At 38.2% G+C, this 10,746-nt stretch overlaps 1 pseudogene; it reads left to right on the top strand.

Annotated features, from left to right (window-relative positions):
* The first annotated feature begins 9,118 nt into the window (after positions 1-9,118).
* On the top strand, positions 9,119-10,363 carry LOC106556446 (dual specificity mitogen-activated protein kinase kinase 1 pseudogene; annotated as a pseudogene).
* The last annotated feature ends 383 nt before the right edge of the window (positions 10,364-10,746 follow it).

The following is a 10,746-nucleotide window of genomic DNA, read 5'->3' as shown; positions in this document are numbered from 1 at the left end:
AAAAGCAGAACTCGTTCTGATCCTCTCTTAGATATAGAAGCTGGCTGGTTGACTATGGGCGAGTTAATTCTCTCTCAGCTCAAGCCATGTCAATAGGATTGTTGTCCTGGGGAATATAGAAGGAGGGAGCTTTAGGTATTTTCCCTTGAGTTGTAAAAAAACCCCATAAAGGCAGGATATATATCAAATGAGTAAATAGGTAGTCATTGGCAGAGCAAATGCATCTTCACTTCAATCTAAATCAGATAATCAAATTATTTCCCCATTATCAGCTGCTAAGCAACAAGTCAATATTTATACAAGAAGAGACCATGAATAAAATGCCTCCATTTTTTTATTGCACGTTTATTTCTACTGTTCTCAGGCAAATATTCTCAGTTATATCATCATCCTTGTTACGGGCACCTAAAAGACACTTAGATAAATTCAAGAAAATTATCATCTGCATATCCTCTGCCTAGATTTAGTGGCACATATTTTGTTTTGTTTTTTAAATGTTATATTTTTGAGTCTTCAAAGGAATTTAGACTCCTGGCAATGGCCTGGATGTGTTCCTGCAGTTTTCTTGGCAAGATTTTAGAAGAGGCTTGCCACCACCGGCTTCTAAAAATCTTTTGCTTCTCAGACGAGTACATCAACCATTATAGCAAACTGGCTATAATTATTGACAAAGGGTTTCTTACTAAAAACACTGTGCTATGAAACAGATGACGTAGATTAGATATAAAGTACTGAAGGTGGGTTTTGCCAGACATCCAGCTACTGGTTGGCAGAAGAGTAACTTTTTAAAAAAAATATATTTTTATTCTTTTTAAACAAAACAACACATACAAAACAAAGCAAGAGAAGAAAAAAGAACAACTTTCCTCCATTTCATCAAGCATGTCGTTTGGTTACAATTTTTTGTGCATCAATTATTAAGCTCAGGATTAACATCACTGGTTTACATTAAACACAACTGAATATTTTGCTGTCATTGAGCATTATGTGTTCAAAGTACCATTAATATTCTTTCATTTGTAACAATCCTTATTTCCTTAAATTCATAATTATCTATCAAATAATAATGAGTCTTTAAAGTATTATAAAGTATTCTCTAAGGAGAAAGAGCAAAGAATAGAACAAAGAATTCCCATTAATTTATAATATACATTCATATTTTCAATTGACCATAATGTCACCAATCAACCAGAATTCCGAGAATAGTTTCCCATTATTAATTATTAATCCATATAGTAAAGTATTTCAATTCATGTATATATCAATTGTTCCTTACCGCAGAAGAGTAACTTTCTGTGTAACTTTCAGGCAATAACATGCCTGGGAAGGAATATTTTGCCCCCGCCCAATATTTAGGAATATAACAAACACAGGTATCTTTTTCCCAGTGTTTAATTGATTTTAATGATTTTTTTTTAAAAAAGTTGATCTTTTTGCCCTGCTTTATGTTTTATTTTATTGTACAAAGCTGCCTTGAGGGCTTATATAAACACAAAACTGAAATATAAATCTAAGAATAAATAAATATCCTGGAGAAGCTAAGAGTACCAATAGTTTTCTGGTACTGAAACGGACTCTTTTACTGGTCTAAATTTTACTTCTCTTTTAGTCCACTGGTTCATTCTTCATAAAGACTTTTCATCAAAGTGGAAAGCAAAAATCTTAGCTGTGTTATGATGACCTCTTTCCCTCTCTCTCTTCACTGTTGCTGCTATGCTTACAGAGAACTACAGTCAAAATTTGACAGTCAAAATCTGTCAGAGTTTTCAACATTCCATGACAAACAGATTTACAGTCCATCACTAGTGGTGGCTTTCAACTTGGAAATTCTTTATATCTGCAAACAAGTTGCTTAATTTTCCTTACCTGGCATACTGTAGAGTGTAGACGTTTTTGGAGGCTTGTTTCACTGCTTTGCCTTCTTCAATATTAAATAGGAGACACACTAATAAATACTTCTTTAGAGGTCAGAATGAGCCTGAGACCCTAACTCTAACTTACTTCCTTCCTTCCTTCCTTCCTTCCTTCCTTCCTTCCTTCCTTCCTTCCTTCCTTCCTTCCTTCCTTCCTTCCTTCCTTCCTTCCTTCCTTGATAATATACATGCAGAGGTACTTTTACCTTTTCCCAACAAAAATCTATAAGGGGAAAGTGATTCATTTCTTATTGTTGCTAAGTATATTTACAATAGTTCCCCTAAGAAGACATAAAATGAACTAATCTCAGAAAAGGGACTAACAAAAGCTCACAGTTACTTAAATCTTATGTAACTATTTCATTGTTTCTGTTTTATTTACTTGTTTTTCTTCTTGATATTGTTGGCTGTTAATGTTAATTGTATTTAATAATAAATAAATAGTTTGAATTCAGATGTTCCATGTGGTGTGGCGGGAGAAAAAATGAGCATCAGTGTTCATTCAAGTCTGCTCAAAAACATGTGCCTACACACCTATGCAGACTAGGAAAAGAAATTACTAGCTCTGATTCTGGTCTCCAAAGAGATAAACAGATCACCTTATTGGACAAGAGTCTTGTGACACTTTAATCATCGTTAGGTTTATCATAATCTAAGTTTCAGTGGATGACTGTTTTGTTTTGAATAAGTACCAGGGGTGAATAATATGAATTTGTCTTCTGAAAGTGCCATTTTTCTACAATTTCTCAGTTTTGGGATATTATAATATTCATGTGGACACCAGTATACATCCAAATTCTGAAAATTGATCTTCTCCTTCAATTCAGCAGAAATATTATCTCTGCAGTTAAGATACTAAAACTCCTGCACACACAAATCATAATAACTAAAATTAAATGATGAACTGTTTCATTTTTTCTATTAATATATTGAATGGTGACACCTAACCCAGATCAAGTTTCTTTTAAAAAGCCAATTCCTTTCCATCTTTTTTTAACAGTAACAGTTGGAAAAGTTGGTCTGAAACTAATAAGCTAACACATGGTTTTTGAAAGGGACTATAAAGTGAAAAAATAAAAAAGCAGGTTATGTAATCTTTACCAAAACACAAAATGCAGGTTATTACTATGAACATGTATGTATTTGACTGCATGTATATCATGCTGGGCATGTTACAGTAAAAAGAAACTTATTTTTTTCCAATCTCTTTTCACACTCACAAAAGCAAAAAGATACTTTCCTCCAAAAAGTACAGGTGATAATATGTTATCTTCTTCCATTTTATTCTTAGCAATCCTGTGATGTAGCATAACTGAAAGGCAGAAATTGCCAAAAGTCACCAGAGGGTCTCAGAATGAGCAAACTCACATACAAACCTTTATATTATTAGAAGAATTGCAAGATCAATGGAAATTCATTTGCAACTGATTGAAGAATCTCGATAGATTATAATGCCTGCATTCTACATACCATAAACAAATGGACTGAATCTTGAATTATATTTCTTGTCTCTGTATGAACTATATTTATAATAGTAAAATCAACCTGTGACAACTAAAAAATGCATCTTTAAAAGATGCATTTTTTTCTCTAAATCAAATAATTATAATTGAAAGCAATCCAATCCTTTATATTTGATTTAATGAAGCAGTCCAGTTTTAAGCTAAAAACTTATTTTTCTGTTTCTTCTGTTTATTTTTATTGTTGAATTATTCAATTAACAAGTATACTTTCACATAAATGACTGTAAAACCAACCATGGAAAAATAGATAAGAAATTTCACTCTGAAAGATCAAGATTGTCGATTGCTTTTCATTATATTGGAAATTTCCCAAACTTCCACTTGGCTGCATGTTTAATGGGGTCTGTCTGCATTAATTTTCCAGGGTCTTGTGGTTCTTTGACTTTTCTACATTATTATTTTATGGATAGATTTTGAAAAAAGATTACATTATGCTCCTGCAACAAAGATATAATATGGGGAACATTTTCAGGAAGAGGTAATTCAGGTGAACACTTTGTGGTTCTTGTTTTTGTGAACAGTTTTGGCTAAAGGATCTTTCAGCATGTAATGGCTGAATATGATGGTTACATTCAGATTTAAGTATAAACTATTTTCATTTTGTGAAGGAGTTCTGACAAGCTTTGGGTTTGACCTAAGAAAAGTAATTTGTTCCTAGTTTAGCTACTAAAGTGGCTTCTTCTCTCCTCTAAATGGTACAGCTATCCATTAGCCATTTCCCAGGGGCTCTGTTCTGCAAATTTGACACGCTAATTAAGTAGAAAAGGAACACAGGGTGTGTTGTAAATTTGTATGAGGGCCATCTCTACTCTAATCAGCTTGTCCTCTTTGCTATTTAATATCTGCACATATCTGCTGAGTGAAATCATCTGGAAATTAAGAGTGAGATGCCACCATTATGCAATTCAGTCTTATCTCTACTGACTCTTGTCGAACAGGTTTTAGATCTACAGGTGGTGAAAGTGCCAAGGAGCTCATTCAACAATTAGGCTTTGTGACCAGCTGTGACCATATCTAAACCTTTCAGAGTTGCCCATTCCTAAATTACATCTCAGCTTGAACTCAGGAATAGTGGCTATGCGGGGCACTTCTTGAAGACCAAAACATTTAATTAGTAGGAAGTATGGGAGCCAGGTTAATAACCAATATATGTTCCTCAGATCACATCATTCATGCATCAAGAAAACAATACCACAAGGGTTTCAAATTGGAGTATCTTAAATAACATGCCTCTTGTCATGAATCTATCTATTACTGAGATTTACAGGAGAAGCACTCTTTAAAAAGTTTCAGAAATCTGTTTCTTAGCAAACAGAGGGGTTCCTTCTGCCATATCTTGTGGTATGGAATGCATCTTACCTTTCTCTGCTGTTAGAAAAATAATTGTGAAATCTCTTCAATGAGATATACTGGATTAATTTTATTAAGCTTTTATTAATTATGGATGTATTTTAATTGATTGCTTTATTGGATTCTTTTCAGTAATCATGAGTACCTGATAATAGCAATAGCACTTAGACTTATACACTGCTTCAACAGTGCTTTACAGCCCTCTCTAAGTGTTTTACAGAGTCAGCATATTGTCCCCAATATAGGAGGACAATGGAGTATAAGATGCATCAGTAAATAATACATGAGTAAGATATGTATATCTATACCAAGTAAACTTTACAATAATATGATGTATCTGCATATTTCATTACAACAAAATCACTTGCTATCCCAGCAAAAATGCATCATTCACCAATGATGCATGCACACACTACTAAATTTATTCATTCCAGTCTCTCCCTCTCTCTCCCTCTCTCTCCCTCCCTCTCTTTCTCCCTCCCTCCCTCTCTCTCTCTCTCTCTCTCTCATCAACATCCCACCCAAAAAACTACAATAAACGAGATTTTTTTTCTCTTCCTGTTTTTGAATGTAAAATGTATCTGGTTCAATTTCAGTTGTATTCATTTCTTTCCACTTGCACATTTCCCATTTCACTATTACAAAATATATGGCCCCCTCACTCTCTGTCTTGTTTTTCTTTTTGCAGGTGGAAATTATGACATATTTTATCAAAAAATGTAAGCACATTGTGTGAATTAACAATGAATATGTTATATAAAACATAACAGAAATACGTTCTGAATAACCCGCATGTAAATAATCTTGCAACACTTATGCCCATTCAGTTTAGGAAAGTCTCCTGTAGAGGGAGCCAAAGAGCTTTCTAAACCTAGAGTTTATAAACTCTCAGCCAAGTCTGAACACTGTTCCCAAATGCTGTTTGAACTACAGAGGTTATTGATATATGAGAGCAAAAATGCCCCTACACTTTCAAACATATATTAACATTAGCAGCCATTAAAAAAAGGTGTGAAGACCTTGAAGAAGAAAGTAGAATTGAAGGGGAAAGTGGTGTCGGAGGTCCTTTTAGAAATAGTCCATTTTAGGAATGGAGTATTTAAAGGACTCAATCATTTTGTCTTTCTTTCTTCACTTCAATTAGAAGGGAAATGGAAAGAAGTCTTGTCCATATCATGTAGTTAACAAGAAACAATAACCAGTTTTTATTTGTTTCATGTTCAGATCAAACCTTAAGCTCCAAAATGAGGACATCTTTTTGACTTTGGCCAGAAATGAATCACTTTCAGTACATTCTACTGATAATAATCAACAAACCTACAAATGGGTTGGACACTCTGTCTCCCCACATTCTCACAACATGTCTATGGAGAAGCTCAGTCATCCAGGTCATGGTTGTCCCAATGGTGCTTTTTCAAAAGGCATTTGGACTTTCTTTGTTTTTGCTTGAAGACATTTCACTTCTCATCCAAGAAGCTTCATTCAGAAGTGAAGAAGCCTCCTGGCTGAGAAGCGAAATGTCTTCAGGGAAAAACAAAGAAAGTCCAAATGCCTTTTGAAAAAACACTTTTGGGATTTGCATAGCGTGATGTTATCTGCCAGCAAACCCTAACTGAGCATTTTGATCTTACATGCAACCTATTATTTAATATAGGGAAATCTTCCACCAATGAACATATACAAAAGACACATAAAAACACATGTAAAAAAGGGCCAATTGACCCCATCATTTCCATTGTTATGTGAGTTTTGCCCTATTTTATAACCTTTCTTGACATAGTTGTGAAGTGAATCACTGCAGTTGTTAAGTGAGTAACACAGTTGTTAACTGAATCTGGCTTCATTATGGAATTTGATCGTCAGAAGGTCACAAAAGATGATCACATGACTCCAGGACACTGCAACCATCGTAAATATGAACCAGTTGCCAAGCATCTAAATTTTGATCACATGACCATGGGCATACTATAATGGTCATAAATGTGAAAAAAGGTCATAAGTCACTTTTTTCGGTGCTGTTGTAACTTAGAACGGTCACTAAACAAATAATTGCAAGTCAAGGATACCTGTATATATATTCTGATATAAGAAAGTTAAGCCATCTCACAGCATAAAATGGGAACTCTTTCTCATCCAGAACACAGTACTGTATAAGTCTGGCCTCATTACATTTCCAAGTTATTCCAGAGTTTTGGCAGTCCTAATTGATGCCAGCCTCAAAGCAATCTTAGAAACTGCTCACTCAGCTAATCTGACCCACTGTGCATTTGTATTTGTGTGCATGTCTGTATCGCCCACCTTCCTCACTCGGCCTCCCATTCTGTGGGATGGGTTTCAACTAAAACACCAAGTAGGCGTATAATAATCTAAGAGTTTGACAGACTAATGAGGCTACGGATGACTATTAATATGTTTGCATGCAAAATGTTGATTCTTGATCTAATACAGAATAATGTATTTGCATAGAACAGGATGAAAATATATCTGTATTCCACATATATGCTCTGGCTGGTTGTTTTCAAGGTGACTAGTGATATGACATTCTCTAGCTAGTAACCTTGTGACATTTGAAAGGAATCATTTTTTGTCATGCTGGTTATTTCAAGTCATAAGAAGAAAGCACTCACAAGCCATAGATATATGCACAGACTTTTCTTCTTCTTCTTCTTCTTCTTCTTCTTCTTCTTCTTCTTCTTCTTCTTCTTCTTCTTCTTCTTCTTCTTCCTCCTCCTCCTCCTCCTCCTCCTCCTCCTCCTCCTCCTCCTCCTCCTCCTCCTCCACCACCACCACCACCACCACCACCACCACCACCACCACCACCACCACCACCACCTTCTATACAAAATAAATTCTGTAATTCAGGACAATTTTTCGTGATCTTTCTGGTCAGTTGTAATGAACCTTTCTGTTAACTGTAGAAGCAGGCATTTGGAGATTAGTGCTGACCAAATAACTTATGGCAAAGCAGATAAATCCATTTTTGTAAGACATTTATGGTTTTGTGCTAGATGAATACATCTTTTGGGAAATTGAATCAAAGTCTTCATTTGCTGTTTGCAGTTGAAGAATCAAAACCACACAACAGTGGTCATGTTGCCTATAAGCATGTGGCAAACATTTGATTATTAATAGTTATGTTCTTATTACTGCCTCACAATAATAAATCAAATGGGCCTACAGAAATTATGTTGTGATCAATGAGACAACATAAGCTTCTTTATCATATAAAATGTTTCCAATTAAATGATTTACTAGCCTGTTAAAATCTAGTGTTCAGCAGATGTGCTGAATACCACCGAGCATGTCTGTTGGTTATGCTAAATGGAAAAAATGGAATGTATAATTGTAATCCAGTGAATCTGGAGTTTTGCCACTAGATAAAGACTGATACTGAGAGATTTTATGGAACATGCTAGCAACTAGAGTTTAGGTACATTTTTACTCATAAATGCCTGAACGTTTTCATCTGTTGAGATAAAAAGCTATATACCCTGACAGTTTGGCAGGCAGTCCTGTCTTGCATCTGGATCTCTAAACTATGGAAACTGCCAAAATACTTAACAGGACTGCTCTTGTGAGGCCTCTTCCCAGTTACCAATCCCATCTTATAATTGGTTTATAGAGGAACTTCAGGAGATGAAGCAAGTAAAAAGACACCTTGTATAACAATGGTGTAAGACTAAGAGTGTAGATGCCTTGTATGTGGTGATGTTCAAGCTTACTCAGTTGTGATAAGAGTGGCAAAGTGTTGTTTTCTATGCTTATTGTTTTCTATGCATTCCTAGAAGGAGGTCTGGTTAAGGATTACTCAGACCTCTTATTAGGGAAAGATGGGGAAGATGAGATGCTGGCAGGATGATCTGGGATGTTTCCAAGTTTCCTTACTGTTAAAATTATTCATATCCATGCTCCTCTGGGTGCCAGGTGGACAAGCCAAGTGAAATGAGAGGGCTGAGATTTCATGGAGTTTGAAAAGTAGGATAGGATGTTCTGTAGTATGAGCTTTCTCCTGTGGTCTTGATACATGCTCCTTCTAGTTCCTTCCAATTGCTGGGTGGGATGTCTGCATACATGAGGTAGTCAATGCCTCTTTGTGGGTGGCTCTATGCCACCTCCATTAAAAATCACTATTTCCTAAAATAGGCTGTTTCTTGACCTGGCCATTTTTGCCTTGTACCCAACCTTCCTCTCTTGGGAAAGGTTGTTGAGAAGCTGCTGGTGTCAGCTACACATCATTCTAGAATGGGGCCCCACCGTGGCACTCCAACCACAGCCGCCCCACTGCCCCCGCGCCCCGCGAGCCTCACCCTGCCCGCACCCACCACCGCTGCCATGTCCAAGAAGAAGCCGGGGATCATTTAGCTGACCCCCGCGCCCGACGGCTCCGCCACCAATGGCACCAGCGCCGCCAAGACTAATTTGGAAGCCCTGCAGAAAAAATTGGAGGAGCTGGAACTGGATGAGTAGCAGCGGAAACGGCTGGAGGCCTTTTTAACCCAGAAGCAAAAAGTAAAAGAACCGAAGGATGATGACTTCGAGAATATCAGCGAACTGGGCGCAGGCAATGGTGGCGTGGTCTTCAAAGTCTCACACAAGCCTTCTGGACTCATCATGGCCAGGAAGTTGATTCATCTGGAGATCAAGCTGGCAATTCGCAACCAGATCATTCGAGAGCTCCAAGTCCTGCACAAATGCAACTCTCCCTACATTGTGGGGTTTTACGGGGCCTTTTACAGTGACGGTGAGATCAGTATTTGCATGGAGCACATGGATGGCGGATCCTTGGATCAAGTCTTGAAGAAGGCTGGCAGAATTCCCAAGAAGATTCTCGGCAAAGTCAGCATTGCGGTTATAAAAGGCCTATTGTATTTGAGAGAAAAGCATAAGATCATGCACAGAGATGTGAAGCCCTCAAACATCTTGGTAAATTCAAGAGGAGAAATCAAACTCTGCGATTTTGGAGTCAGTGGACAACTGATTGATTCCATGGCCAACTCTTTTGTGGGCATGAGAACTTACATGTCGCCAGAGAGACTGCAAGGGACCCACTACTCGGTGCAGTTGGACATCTGGAGCATGGGGCTGTCCCTGGTCGAGATGGCCATCGGCAGATACCCATCCCTTCGCCCGATGGCAAGGAGCTGGAGCTGAGGTTTGGTTGTCCTGTCAGGGCCGACTATCCCATCTCAGAGACATCTCCCTGGCAGAGAACGCCAGGCCGGCCCATGAGCACCTACAGTTCAGACAGCTGGCCACCTATGGCCATCTTTGAGTCCTGGACTACATTGTCAATGAGCCTCCTCCAAAGCTACCAAGCAGAGTCTTCAGTCCAGAATTCCAAGACTTTGTGAACAAATGCTTGATCAAGAATCTGGCTGAGAGAGCAGATCTAAAAAAGCTTATGGTCCACATTTTCATTAAAATATCGGAAGTGGAAGAGGTGGACTTTGCGGGCCGGCTGTGCTCCACCATTGGCCTCAACCAGCCCAGCACTCCAACCCACGTCGGCAGACTCTGAGCCGCTCGCTGGCCACAGTACGAAGACTTCACCGGCTGCTGCTGCTGCTATGCAACTTCCATTCCATGGGGGAGACCAACTCGGAACTGCTCACTCCAGACCCATCGATGCGCACCGGGGTTGGGGAGCATGGTATGTGATGCATTGGTGTCCCCAGCCACTTCCCGCTGTTTAGAGCCATGCTGTTCTGGTTACCCCCTCCCTTTCCCCTCTTCCTTTTCCTGTCTACTCCAAAGTATCCTGCTTTTCCCCCTCCACTGCCGTCCCGCTTCCATGCTCCACTTTCTCAGCTTTGTCGTGCCAAATTCTTTTCCAGGTCGAATCCCTTTTCGAGGCTTCGAGTGAACAGCTGTTGTGTTTGATTCTTAATGACCAAATGTGACCCTTCTGAGTCGCCAATATGCAAAAGTTGAAGTGAATGATGGGGAACCTTGCTGGGCCT

This window comes from Thamnophis sirtalis, unplaced genomic scaffold (genome assembly GCF_051295495.1).
Source record: "Thamnophis sirtalis isolate CommonGarterSnake01/CBP01778 unplaced genomic scaffold, rThaSir2_p1.2 scaffold_3, whole genome shotgun sequence".
Classification (NCBI taxonomy): domain Eukaryota; kingdom Metazoa; phylum Chordata; class Lepidosauria; order Squamata; family Natricidae; genus Thamnophis; species Thamnophis sirtalis.
The sequence above is the reverse complement of the archived record's forward strand: the minus strand, read 5'-3'. Positions and strand labels throughout refer to the sequence as shown.